The sequence below is a fragment of the Gavialis gangeticus genome, unplaced genomic scaffold, assembly GCF_001723915.1.
Source record: "Gavialis gangeticus isolate Ggan-Ray unplaced genomic scaffold, GavGan_comp1, whole genome shotgun sequence".
Taxonomy (NCBI): Eukaryota; Metazoa; Chordata; order Crocodylia; family Gavialidae; genus Gavialis; species Gavialis gangeticus.
In genome coordinates, this window is record NW_017728992.1 from 60,636,405 (window position 1) to 60,650,069 (window position 13,665).

Genomic DNA, 13,665 nt, shown 5'->3' on the forward strand with positions numbered 1-13,665 from the left:
ACCATAGTTCTAGCTGCCAGTCCGGATCACTGGAGCCCTGCCCACACAGCAGAGCTGGGTGATGGCCCCAGGCTGGGCCCCACTGCCCTCCACTGCCCTATGCTGCCCAGGGTGGGGTCTCTGCCAGGAGAGGCAGAGCCCCTGCTCCTGGGGTGAGTACAGGCTTTTTATTTTTTAAGTGCTGGCACCTGGGGTAGCCAGGGGCATGGGGCTGAGTGGGGCAGACATCAAAGGGGCTGCAGGAGCCGGCAGGTGATGGGGCCAGGCAGGGTAGCAATTGGGGGGGTTGGGGTGCGGCACATGCGCCCTGCAGGGGGGGTGGTAGGCCCTAAAGAGGCCATTTGGCCCCTGGTGGGGGGAAATAGCCTTTGTTGGGGGACTGTAACCCCTGGTGGGTGGTAGCAAAACATATAGGAATTTAGCATTCATTTTATTATGATGATAGAGACACTGCTAGGCTTCCCAATTGCTTTAACTGTATATAGTAATAAAACATTGCCCAACTGATTGCTGTCTCTCTGTCTTTCTCACTCTCTCTCTCTATATATATATATAGTGGTCATTTGTTTTAGTAGTGGAGGAACATGGATTTCAGGGTATTTTACGGAGTGACTTTGGGATTTTTTTATAAGGGATTTTTCAGTTTTCAAATAAGAAACACAAAAATTCTTGCTAGAGAGGCCAGTGGCAGGACCCTGCCTGCTCAGAGCTGGCATTTTGGACCCAAGTGAAGGTGGCTGGCCTCCTGGCCAAGTGGGGCCAGGAGGACATACTTGGACAGTTCAAAGCAGGCCACCGCACCCAGAACATCTTCTGGGCAATAGCTGCCCAGATAGCTGGGCAGGGGCACACATGGCAGTAGTGCACAAGGGCCAACCGTGCAGCCACAGCCCACTGGCAGCTGGCCCAGAGGGGCAGATGCCTCTACTGGCTGTGCAGTCCCCATCCAGGTCTGGCAGGTGCACAGCAGGTCAGCCAGGCAGCAGCCCCCACTGCCAGACTGCTGCAGTGGGTAGAGGGTGCAGGGAACTCTCAGGGTTGCTTCAGCAGTCCAGTTGGCACAAGGGGTAGTATCCCCAGGTACCAATTGTCTGGGCCCCAGAGGCTCCTGAGAGCAAGTAGCCCTGAGCTACTTGCCAGGGCAGCTTTTTGTAAAGATGGGGCCAGGATATGGCAGCTTTTTATATTGCTGGGGACAGCACAGGTGCTGGCCCTGGGCTCTAGCTCCTCCCAGCTGCAGATCCGGGAGGAGCCAGGCAGGGTTGTTTTGCCCCAAGTGGCACAATTTGCCCCACAGCAAAGTGCATGTCCAAGCATGTGCGCTGAGGTAAAAAGCCCCTGCTCAAATTTGCACCGCTTCTATTTGAGCTGCTGCAAGCGCACATGCTTGCATGTGTGGATGGACCCAGCGGGTGCATCTATATGAAATGAGATGCTTTACTGTGCAGTATCATAGTTTACTGCACAGTAAGCATGTGCGTCTACACGTGCACATGCTTACTGAACAGTAAACCTTGTTGATTGCGATTTAAATTTGCTACCTGCAAATGCAAGTAGCAGGTTTATTTTTGATAATTAATGGCAAAGTAGCGCTCATGTAGACCCCTCACTGGGAGCAAATCTGCTCCCAGTCAGCCAGCCACCATGAGCCAGGAGATTGCTCCCTATCTCTGGGAGCTATCTGCTGCCAGGGTGGGCTCCACCATCCGAGCCTGGGCAGGGGCTATCCCCTTGGGAGCTGCAAGCCTCCCGCTCTGTGATTGTGATCAGGGAGTGGGTGCTTGGAGAACCTTGTCTTCTAACCTGAGCTCCACTGTTGTAGGGCTTGGTCTATCTCCCAGAACCAGCTCCTCAACAGCAAGGCTGTCATTGGGAGACCTTTATCTCCCAGTGCCAGCTCCATGGTTGTGGGGGTGGCACTGGGAGATCCCCAGTGTGTGGGGCAGGAGGTGGGTGTGTTGGGTAGGGGGGGCCTTAAGCAATCCCTCGCAGGCTGGAACTCTGCCAGCCTGCAAGGGAAAAGCCAATTTCCCACGTATTTCTCCTTTAAAGGAGAATCTATTTTTAAAGTTTGTTGATCTATTTTTAAAGTCTGTTTGTGATCCTTTCATATATTAAGGATCTCCCAGCACCAGCTCCACAACAGCGGAGCCAGTGCTGGGAGATCATTTTCATATATTCTTGCATCCCACTTTTGGGTTGCGACCCACAGGTTGAGAAACTGTTCTAGAGTCATGGGTGACTGACAGAACGTAAATCCTCCTGGAAACAGAGTGTCTGGGAAGTGTGGCATCCCAGGAGACAGTCTGGTCTAGGCATCAGGAATTTCTTGTTGTGGAAGGACAGCAACAAGGCTAGGCCCCTGATCCTTGCAAGAGCAGTAGCAGATCTGTTACTTTTAAAACTTAAATGGTTCTTCATGTAAGTTGTAAAATAGTGAAGCATTACACCACAAGTCTCATCAAGACCCTGTAGACTGCATGTAGCAGCTCACTTCCCTGAGCCAGATCAGTTGCTGCTTCAGGCACAAGATGTAATGCTCAGTCTACAGTTACTGCAAATTCATTAGTGGCTGTGCGATGATTAACATAGTATTCTATCCCTTCTATTTGTTGGGGACAGAGAGAAGCAGCAGACATTTTGGCAGCCATTATAGTACAATGTCTTCATGTTTCTTTTCCTCCCTGCTTTCTTTCCAGTGAAGAAAAATCAGCTTCCCCATTGAAGACACACAGTCCAATTTTGGAAGGATGATTCTGGGGGGAAAGGTGCATGTGTTTTGTGAGTAAATACAGTATGAATTCTTGAACTAAATACATAGTTTAATCTCCATAATTTACAGTAAGATTAGTTCAGTCTGCCAAACCTTCATGAAGGTTTAGTGCCAAAGCTCAAATCTAACTCAGCCACCTTTAAACTAAGAACACAGCAAGTAGAAATTTGCCATGAGGTCATATTTGTCATGTGACATTGCTTATGGAATTTGTATACATGGTCACTAGAGGGCTCTTCAGACTTACATAAGATACTTCTGTAGTACTTACAAATGAAATACCTAAGGCACTTTCCCTCTTACATGTTACATTCAATAACACTAAGTGATAAGCTTTACCATCTATGGCAGGGGTTGTCAACCAGGGGTATGTGTACCCCCAGGGGTACTTGAGAAGCCTCTAGGGGGTATGCATGGGTGGGCAGGGATGGAATGCCACCATGCACCATCCTGCAACTCCCTTTCCTGCGCTGCGTCTGGCTGCCGGGGGTACACTGCCCTATGTCCAGTCGCCAGGGGTACGCTGATCCAAAAAGGCTGAAAACCCCTGACCTACGGTGAAATATAAAAACCCTTTTTTGTTAATTAAATAATGCTGTTTAAATCAGGAAAAGAATGGGCTTTTGTTTTACAAACAAATATATTTTTGTGATGTTAGAGATGCTATCCTAATCTGACTAGATTGGGGATATTCAGCCTCCAATCCATGGGCCAAATGCAGTCTGTGGAGCCATGTCATCTGGCCCACAGGGAGCTCCACAGGTCTGGAACTTTGGTTCTGGGAGAGCAGTGGCCATTAATGTCAAATTACCCTACCCTGCTGTCAAATTACTAAACCCCAAGCCATGCCCCTTTGTCCTGTGGGGCCTGTCCATACCCTCCTACTTCTGGATCAGGGCCTGGCCATGCCCCCTTCCTTTCCATGGGACGAGATTGAAACTGGGCTGTGCTTTCTTTCCCTGCTGCAGGGCCAGGTCAAGCTCCTTTCCACTGCAGGGCCATGTTAAGACTGGCCTGCCCCCCCCACATCCCTGCATGTGGCCTGATGGTGCCTGCTGTGCCTGATCTGGGTGCCAGATAAAGACTCCCAGCTGGATCTGGCCCACAGACAGACCAGACACTGCTCATCCAGCCTATCAGGCAAAAAGGTTGGGCACCAATGGAGTAGATTAATCCAGTAATTTTATGTAATTTTCCGATCACTGTTCATTCAAGTTTTCTTCATGTGTCAATTTCATGCAGTTTAGGCTAAGAATGTTTTCTATATCTCACTCTACTTGACTGTTTGTCTTCCTCTGTTATTTTTCTCAGACAGTAGTTGTATTTTTAATAAAGCATAAATGAGTTCTAAATCTTCATTGTCCTGCAGGACACCTAGTACATGTACAAAAGGGGGCAATGCAACTATTTTGATTTGAAGTGCTTGCCTCGCTTTGCACAAGTTGTGAATAATTGTACAAGGGCCAAGGTAGTTGAGAGGACCTTAGTTGGGTAAATCAGCGAAGCTGAAGTGCTCTACGTCAGGTTGCACCAGCTGAAAATCTACTTTGCTGTGTTTATTTCAGTCTTAACTAATACTGTTTGGAGTAAAGCTATAGTTAAAAGCAGTATTTAAGGGGGGAAATCAATAGGGCCAGAAAAGTTGCTGTATAAGCTTTAGAGGAACACTGTACTCATTGCCATAGTTTAAATTTTGTTTGCAGTTAGAGGGTTTTTCCATTCAACCTCTTCGGGTCTTCCTTTGTAGAGTGTGTATACATCATTTGTTCTAACATTTTTCACTGATACTGATATTCTGTAAAAATAATTTATTTTAGAGAGTGATGAGTTGAAACTAGTTATTGCAATAATTCTAAATTACATTAGTCTAAGGAGCAGTTTAAAACCCACTGCTGTTTCTTGCTATCAGAAAGAGGTCTGAAAGTGTGCGTGAAAGCTAATAAGACTATTATGTAAAGTCTAAGGCTGATGTATAATTTTAGGAAAAAGCTTGTGGAGTATAGTGTGAGTAGTTTAGGAGGTAGTTTATATATTTGGCTAGTGACAATGAGGAACCTAATGACACTTAAAGGGCTGGTCAGGGGATAATACCATATTTCCTGAAATTCGAGATGGATCTTTTTTTCACCATTTAAAATGGGGTGAAAGAAACCCTTTGTCCTGGATTCGAGGCTGGGAGGCTGGGGATGACTGCCGTGGCTCTGGCCCCAACCCAGGTTCAGGGTTGGAGTTGCAGTCATTTCTCCCCCTCCTCACCCCCCTGCCCTCCACAACCTCTGCTGCATTACCACTGCCATCTCCCTGTCTTTCTGCCTTGCTGCTGGTTATCCTCAGTCACACCTCTGGCTCCACTTCAGCCCAGGACATGGAGTACATGATATCTGTGGTCCCTGCCTGACCACTGGCCATGTTGCTGTGGCAGCAATAGCACCAAGTTCCAGTCCGAGCTCTGGCTCTGGATTTGGCTCAGGGCTGGGGCTAAGGTCAGAGCTGCCACCACCACCACAGGTACTACTGCCTGGATAGAGTGGGGCCATAGGTGGAGCTATGACTGAATGAAAGTGGTGGCGGGGAGGAGGCGGCAGCAGGCAGAGCCAAGTGGAGGGGACAGGGTGCAACTGACAGAGAGGTGCAGGCAATGCAGGGCAAGTGCTAGGGGGGCAGGCACGAGAGAGACCAGACACCATGGAGGTGAGGTGCAGGCATAATGGGCAGGGGCAGTGGTAGGAGGGGTAAGGGGTAGGGAGCCAAAGATCATGGGTCAGGCCACTTGATTCTCCCACCGTCTGCCCTCCTACTGCCCGCCTCCTGCTACTGAGTTCCTTGCCACAGTGGTTGGGGGATGAATATGAGACAGCCCTCCAATAATTAGATTCTATACAGGAGTTGTTGAAGGTATATTGATACCTACAGAGTATAGACATGACTGTATGTCTATATGAGCATGCATTTGACCTGGAAATGGCTCCATCCGTAGTCCCTCAGAAAAATTATTCCTGTTTTTGCACGCATGCATGCATGTATGTATTAGTTTAGTGTCAGAGTTTACTTTTCGGTGTAAATTTGGATACCCCTTTCTTGACCTGGCTGAAAATTGTCTAAATCCTACTGCCATTCTTGTGGAAATATTTTGAAGTATAGCAGTCTGACAAATGCAAAAGTACTGGCTAGTATAAAATATAAATATTGCAATATAAAAATTGGCTATTGGGGAAAAAAATGTGTGATTGTCAAATTATTTGCCTAGTAAATGACTCTAGAGAGTAATCAGCAGTCCCCCCATGAATGGTTAGACCAGGTCATGAGAAGGTGATACCAGAATGTATTGCCTGTATCCTCAATTTATTTTAAAATATAAATCTTTAAATATATTGCTATGTATATCTGTTTTTTAACTGATGCCTGTCTAATGCAAAATGCATAACCAGTCTTGGGAACAAGAATCCAGGTGTCTCCCCTTTCATGTGGGAGTGCCGTTACCAATAGGCTACCAAGTTAGGCTCTGTCTTGCTTGCTTTCCTTCTGGCCTCAGGAGTCTTGCCTTCTTAACTATTCAGTGGCCAAGCTTCAAAAGGAAGAATGGAAAGAAAAGTTGTCCATACTAGTCTATAGTTTGTTGGTTAGGACACCTGGGAGATGGGTTTGAAATTCCTTGGGAAGGAACTGAATCCAGGTTTCTCTGCTTAAGTGTTTTAATCTCATAGGTTATCATGGGAAAGATGGGCATTACAATTCCTGCCACATCAGTTACGCACCTATACACAAAAGCAGGAGTAGTATTCTAGAATACAAATGTGCAGAGGCATCCATGTTGTAGTGTGAATTGGGTGCTTAAGAATCAGTTGTATATTCAAGTATACACATAGCTTGCTGTTGGCCACCATAGGAGCCACAGGACTTTCAGAAGTACTCACTCTTTGGAGGTGACTAATCCCTTATCTATGCTGCCTACCTGCTGACTCCCAGGCAACCACCAAAAACTTGTTCTTGCATAGCAGACTGTTTCACACCCTGGACGCTGGCTTTGCCTAACTGTTAGGTTTGGGCGCACATGAAATAGGAACAAATGGGTAGAGCTTCTGCCCTGATGACAATTCCAGGTTTGGCAGGGAGCCCTCAGTGACAAAACCTGATCAAATTGGGTTACCCACCTGGGCAGGGTACTTAAGGTTTAGGTGCACCAAGGTCCATATGTGGGCACCTATGTGAACAAAGTGGGTCTGGCCCTTAGTCTCTTTTCTTTGAACAAAGTCTGGCATTTTGCAAATGTATTTTCTATTTGTAAGTATTGGTAGAATAACTTTCAGTCTCTGTGTTGTTGTGAACTGTTCACTTTGCTTTTTGGAATTCATTATCCCTTATTAGTGCTGTATAACTGGCTAACTATTTAACATATCCCCTCCTTGATTTCAGGATTAAACCTTTTAAAGAAGAAAAATAACAAATGGAGGATAATGTGCTTTTCGTGTACAATTTCAGACTTATGAACCTATTAAAATTTTATGAAATGTTCATGAACACTTTGAATACATAGCAATTATCTGAATACTTGCAGGTAATAGCTAGTTTAATCTTAATTGTAAGAATCCTAAGAAATTAAATTAGTACTCTTATTTGTGACGATATTTTCAAATAATTTCTGTCTATTGTTTTATATGACTAACTCTATCTGATTAGGTATAACTGGAATACGAAAGACAGATGTTTTGGAAAGCTTAGTCAGTTTGATCCTTTTCAAGTTTTGCTGGTGTGAACTAAAATGCACTCTTTCTATTTGAAATATTTTTAAAACCATTTTTCTCACTTGTAGGTTGGGGGGTGGACTTTAGTGCTGACAGAAAGTATACTTTTTCAGGAAGAATGTACTTTAAGTTAAATGTGGGGCAAAAAAGTTTAGAATTTTTAAAGAATAATGTTGTATGTCAAAAATGCACAGCCATATGAGAATAATCTGCTAATTGTTCTAGGGTAAATAGACTATAGTTTTGGCTGAATAGGGGTCCCTCCGTCCTTCTATGAAACAGAATAGCTATGTAGAAGGGAATGTAAGATTCATAGGATCACAAGGAGAATAAGCCAGAAAGATGTAGTCTGGGTGCATCTACACATCACCATATGGCGACATTGCTATGGTGCCATGTTTTAATACTTCCTTTTGGAAGTGATAAAGCATGGCGCATTATGGGCAGTTACTGCATCGTACACACAGCACACAGGTGGATTTTGCTGCTATCTCGCTGTAGCAGCACGCCTGGGGAGTGCGCCACTAAGGCGATGTAGCTGGCATTCATATTTAGATATATGTGACTGCTATGTTGCTGTAATGTGCCTTACAGTGACATAGCACATTGCTACGTCGCCATAGGGTGTTGTGTAGACATGCCCTCTGTAGCCCAGGGAATGAGGCACCTGCCTTGAAGACAGTAGATCTGGATTCTGCTGCTAATGCTGCTTATGCAATTTATCCAGTGACTCTTTATGGCAGAACACTTAAGCAATCCCTGGAAAAAAAAAAAAGGGTAAAACATGGGAAAAATCCCTTTCCCACTGCTTCCCTAACCAGGAATCTTGGTGGTATAACATGTACAAAAATTGGTGAGGAGCCTAGTGCTGTGTGCTAGTCCCACATAGATAAATGGTAAAGTATGAGTGACACATTCCATGAGTGACACAAACCATGAGTGACACATTCTTCCCAAAAGCTGTACCTGTGAGTGCGCAATCTCATGATACCTCAGACGTGTTTGGCTTAATTGCCAATTGTATGGGAGAATGACAAGTGTTCTAAGAAGTCAGCGAATTTCATTAGGAAACTTTTGGAAATTTAGGGAAACTCACTCTTTTTATATCTAATTTATACCTTTTCACCTTTTATCACTTAGGATAAATAATGCTAATCTTTACAATTGAGGACATGGATTAGTCTAGAACAGAGCTGTTAAACTCATCTGGCCTTGTGGGCCGCATGAATGTAGCTGAGCCAGTCTGTGAGCCAAATCCAGACTGACCCTGGATGGTGTCTACTGCCCAGATCAAATGGCACCATGGGCCAGATTTGACCCATGGGCCATATGTTTGACACCCCTGCTCTAGAAGAAAAGATACAATGTTCCATAAATGCTGGGAAAAAAGTGAGAGGGAGACTCAGAAAGGCAACTTATATCTTGACTTTGGTGGACATACTGTGCTGTGAGTAGTGTGTTCAACCTGGATCCTGATTGTCTGCTAATAAAACTGGAAATAACTGTAAAAAAAAAAAAAAGAGAAATATTATTTTCACATTTACCGGTGGAAGTGGAAAGGCTAACAGAATTCTGTGGTTTTGATGATATTCATCAAATCCATTGATATCTATGGGGTAAGATGAGCAGCAGTGATTAGCACTAAACCTCACATACACATGCAGCTTCTTGAGGCTCTAAAGAAAAGAATGTTTGGTCTCTTTACATAGGCTGTAAAGAAGGATGAAACATTTTCTTTATATAGATGTCTTACTAGAGTGGAATCCTGTTTCTATCCTCCCTGCAGTGCTCAGGCTGAATAACTTGACTTCATATAGGAAATCTCATGTGGGTTGAAGGAAAAAATATTGTGCTTCTCCACCCCCCAGCATACAGAGAAACACATCCTACAGCGTGAGTCAGGCAGTTAAGCTCCTGAGAGGTGTGACAGTTCAAATACTCCCCTGTACTTAGCATTTTCTATTGGCTACTATTAGAAGCAAGGATCTAATTATGCATAGCTGTGGTATATGCCCATTTTCATTCGTTTTGACTTATGAGAGTAGTCCCTAGCTTTGCTCTATGGCATCTCCTTGGCACCATTTAAAACACAAGTGTATTCCAAACACTCCTTACTCAACATAACATCAGTAGTATCCCTACAGCCAAAAAGTCATTAAACATCTTAAACCTTCCTTGCCGGCATCCTTCTGCTATCTCTGAAGTAGGGGAAAGCAAACAAACTTTGCAACAAGTATGGATTCTGTGAGGAGTGATGGACCTCTTGCAAAGATTTCTAATATCCTCTTTCCTGCATGCAAACTTGCTTGATCTGTGGAAGACAGGATGGAAGATTTTGATCATAGTACATGAGCAGTAATGTGCTGCTGGCTTTTAGACAGCAGCACTAGTGATTTTTGGATGGCTTTTTAAAGATTCCCATAAACAAATCCAATCAAAGCTTTGAGGCATAGCTTGGCACTCACTCCATAGCCATTTTTTCTGAAGTCAACAGTGAAAATGAACATTCTAAAATAGCTATAGATGAATAAAAGGTCATTGTATGATATCACTGAAATGCAGGTGTTCTGATAACTTTGTAATGATGAGTTTCCTGAAAGGGGTGGGTTGGTAAACACCACAGAATTGTTGCCCTTTAAAAATAGTGTATTTTTAATTGTGAACATGCTTCTAAATATGGGCATATTCTTAATGCGTCTTAAAATTTTATTGCATATCTCAGTGGTAGCGTATGTCTGCTAGAGAATTTTTCATCTCTACAGTGAATAAAATTAGTGAGAACATATTCTAATATAGAGGCCCCAGGAGCTTTTTTAGGAAATTGCACTGGTCCCTTATGTAATCTGTCTTGTCCATGAACATTAGCATTTTATGGACAAAAAACCTGAAAGCCCACATAGGCCCATTGGTGACATGAAAAATCTTACAGTTAACGTAGTATAAACATTTTTTGTATATTATGTTTCTTAAGATTTAGTGCACACATAAAAGTATATATGACTAAATATAAAATAAACTATACCCATCTGTATAAGCTGACTGTAATATAGTTAAAGGTTTCTAATGACAACATAAATCATGAGAAGGAAGATGGAGTGCATTTGTGTGTCAGGATGCATAGAAAATACTATAGTTTTCTTTGTAGTTGTTCATAATTTTTTTTAATAATCTTTGTACAGTAAGTGACAAATGCACCAGTTGTGAACTTTAAAATCATTTGCTGTACATGGTTGCAAAGGCTCAGACTTTCAAACTGGAAGAATACAGTGAAACTTGCTCGAGCTAGGGGTGTGGTGACAGAGCAACTAAGACATCTCCCTATGGCTGTGGAGGTCTCAGATCAAGATTTGTGGTAAAGGATGCTCTCAGTTGACTCAGGTACAAATGGGTATCTGGGACATTCAGGCTGGGGAGCCAAAGGTGACCACACATGATGGTAGCCCCAACGCCCTTTTATGGGCTGTTAGCTAAGAAACTGGTGTGCCTGAGCAATATTAGCTCAATGAGCTATTAAAGTTGGATGGGCCTTCCTTCCGAAGTATCTGATTGATCTAGTATGAATTTTTCTCTGTTGGCTGTCATAGAATCATAGAAAAATAGGGCTGGAAGGGACCTCTGGAGGCTATCTTGTCCAGTCTCAAGCAAATCCTTGTCTAACTCTTTAGGAAAACTACCCAAGCAATCCTGTCACACAACCATAAGACATAATACCTTAACTGTGACACACAAAGCAGGGTGACATCAATGGCTGATGTTCTGTTGCTATGAGGGATGTTAAAATACAGAGATCCAAGAAAGAGGGCCACACCCCCAATACAGAGAAAGGCAATCCTCTTTGCCTCTCCTAGTTTGTACCAATCTGATCATGGGGTAAAATTCTTTCTTGACCCCAAATATGGCAATCGTGGCAACCCTGAGTAGAGAGGCAAGACCCTCTATCCAAGAACCTCTGTGTTTAAGTCCTAGCAGGAGCCCTGGCACATCCCAGTCAAAATCCCCAGCCTTGGCTATAGTAAACCCCCAGGGTTCCTGAGGAAGGTAAACCCTACTCCCCAGATTTGTGCATGGGGTGGGGGCAGGCTGCCCGCTTCAGTCTCGTGCTCCCCACCCTGTTGCCCTCCCTCTGGGGCCTCTGCAGCCCAATGGGCAGGACCCAGTATAGCAGGGCAAAGCAGAGTCAACTGGGAAGTTTATTGCTGTTGTTGTGAGCTCTGTGCCACCATGGCAAGGTGCCCCCCATCCACCTGACAGCAGTGGGGGTGGTGGCATGGGGTTATGCCCCTTGCTGCTACCAGGCAGGTGGGGGGCACCTTGCGATGGTAGTGCAGAGCTTCCATCAGTGGCAATGAGCTTCCCTGCCTGGCCCCGCTTTGCCCTGCTGCTCTGGATCCTGCCCGCTGGGCTTTGGAGGCCCTGGGGGGAGGGCAGCAAGGTGGGGTGCCCTGAGCCCATAGTGGGCAGCCCACATCCACCCCCCCAACAGGCTCCACTTTGGCCCTGCTGCCCATTGGGGAGGGGGAGCCAGGCTCCTGCAGGCAGCAGCCAGTTCTCAGGTGCTGCTGGGTGGGGCAGGGGGCTGTGGACCTGGGTCTCTGGCCCTATAGTCCTGGCAGCTGGGGGTCTCTCTGGCAGGGCTGTGGGAGCAGGGGGTTATGGGAGGGAGTGAGGAGCACCAGTGGGGCCCAGGGGCCTGTGGGTTGGGAGTGAGGGGCAATGGCATGGGCAGTGCACCAGCATATCAGGGATGCTCAGCACCACAAAGCAGGGTTAGGGGACCTGCATCCTGGTGAGCAAAGAGGGCAGGGGGAGTTCTGATTTTCCGTTATAAAAAGCCCCAAATCAAGCGTGAAAATGTATAGGTATTTAGAATGTATTTTATTATAGTGATTGAGGCACCAGTACGCTTCCAAATGACTTTAAAATTGTAAATACATCAATAAAATATTGTGTTCACCTGATACCTATATAAATATATAGGCTACTCATGGTGCAGCCACACAAAAGGCAAATGCTATTTTGGGTTGCATCAATAAGAGCTCTAGCTGCAAGACACAGGAAGTGTGATAGTGCCTCTTTACTCAGCATTGGTTAGGCCTCATCTAGAGTATTGTGTACAGTTTTGGGCTCCACATTTTAAAAAGGACATCAAGAAGTTAGAGAGGGTCCAGTGGCAGGCAACAAAAATGACAGGGGCCTTGAAAGGCAAGCTATATGAGAAGAGGTTGAAGGAAATAGTTACATTCAGCTTATAAAAATGGCATTTAAGAGGGTATAGGATAGCTATCTTCAAATATCTGAAGGGCTGCCATACAAATGAGGGAGAATGTCTTTTCTCTCTAGCTGCAGAGGGCAGGACCAATGGCTTCAAGTTGCAGTAAAATGAGTTGGAAGGGCTATGAGGAAAAACTTGTTCACTATTCGAACAGTGAGGCAGAGGAGTAGACTGCCTAGGGAAGTTGTAGCATCTCCATCATTGGAAGTGTGTAAAAAGACTTTGGATAAGCACTTGCTAGGAATGATCTATTAGTAGCTATGCCTATCTTCTACTATGGAAATTTCCCATTCTTCTGAACATACGAACATAAGCAAGGAGCCTGGTTTTCTCTGTTTAAAAATGGCAAATTCTCTGATTTAACCCCCCCCCCACACATTATCTGCTTTAAAACCCCAAATCCATGTTTTCCATGATTAAAATGAAGTGTCACTAGACATTGTTCCTGCCCCCAGCAGCTGCCTGCTTCCAGGGCCGGCTCTGATCATGGAGCCAGAGCAGGGAAATTGTCGCTGTCCGAGCTCCCATGATTGGAGCCGGCCCTAGCTGCAGGTGGGTGCCGTGGGAGGGGACAATGTCTCAGCCCCCAGCTCTGATCTTGACACTGGGGGCCAGAGCTGTCTGCTGCAGGGGCAAGGGGACATTGTCCCTGCCCTGGCTGTGGGATCAGAGCAGTGTTTGGACAGCAGGCAGCTGTCTGGGGCAGGAGTGGGCCTGGGAGGCAGCTGTCCTCGATGTGGGACAGCTCCATCCACCACCTGGAGCCCAGGCCTGACACTGGTGCCTTCTGCCAGCTTGGGGCTGGCACTTGGGGGAGCTCCCTCAGGCTACCATACAGTAGGAGAGCAGGGCAGGAGTGTCCCTGCCCCAAACTGTTC

The 13,665-nt window shown here is 45.4% G+C and overlaps 1 protein-coding gene across 2 annotated transcripts in view; it reads left to right on the plus strand.

Moving 5' to 3' along the window:
• The first annotated feature begins 2,678 nt into the window (after positions 1–2,678).
• Positions 2,679–13,665, plus strand: part of RNF144B (ring finger protein 144B) — a 132,134-nt gene continuing 121,147 nt past the window's right edge. For both annotated transcript variants that reach the window (XM_019523352.1, XM_019523358.1), the window contains exon 1: positions 2,679–2,781. The gene's annotated coding sequence lies outside the window, so the exon portion shown is untranslated. The remainder of the gene's footprint in view (positions 2,782–13,665) is intronic.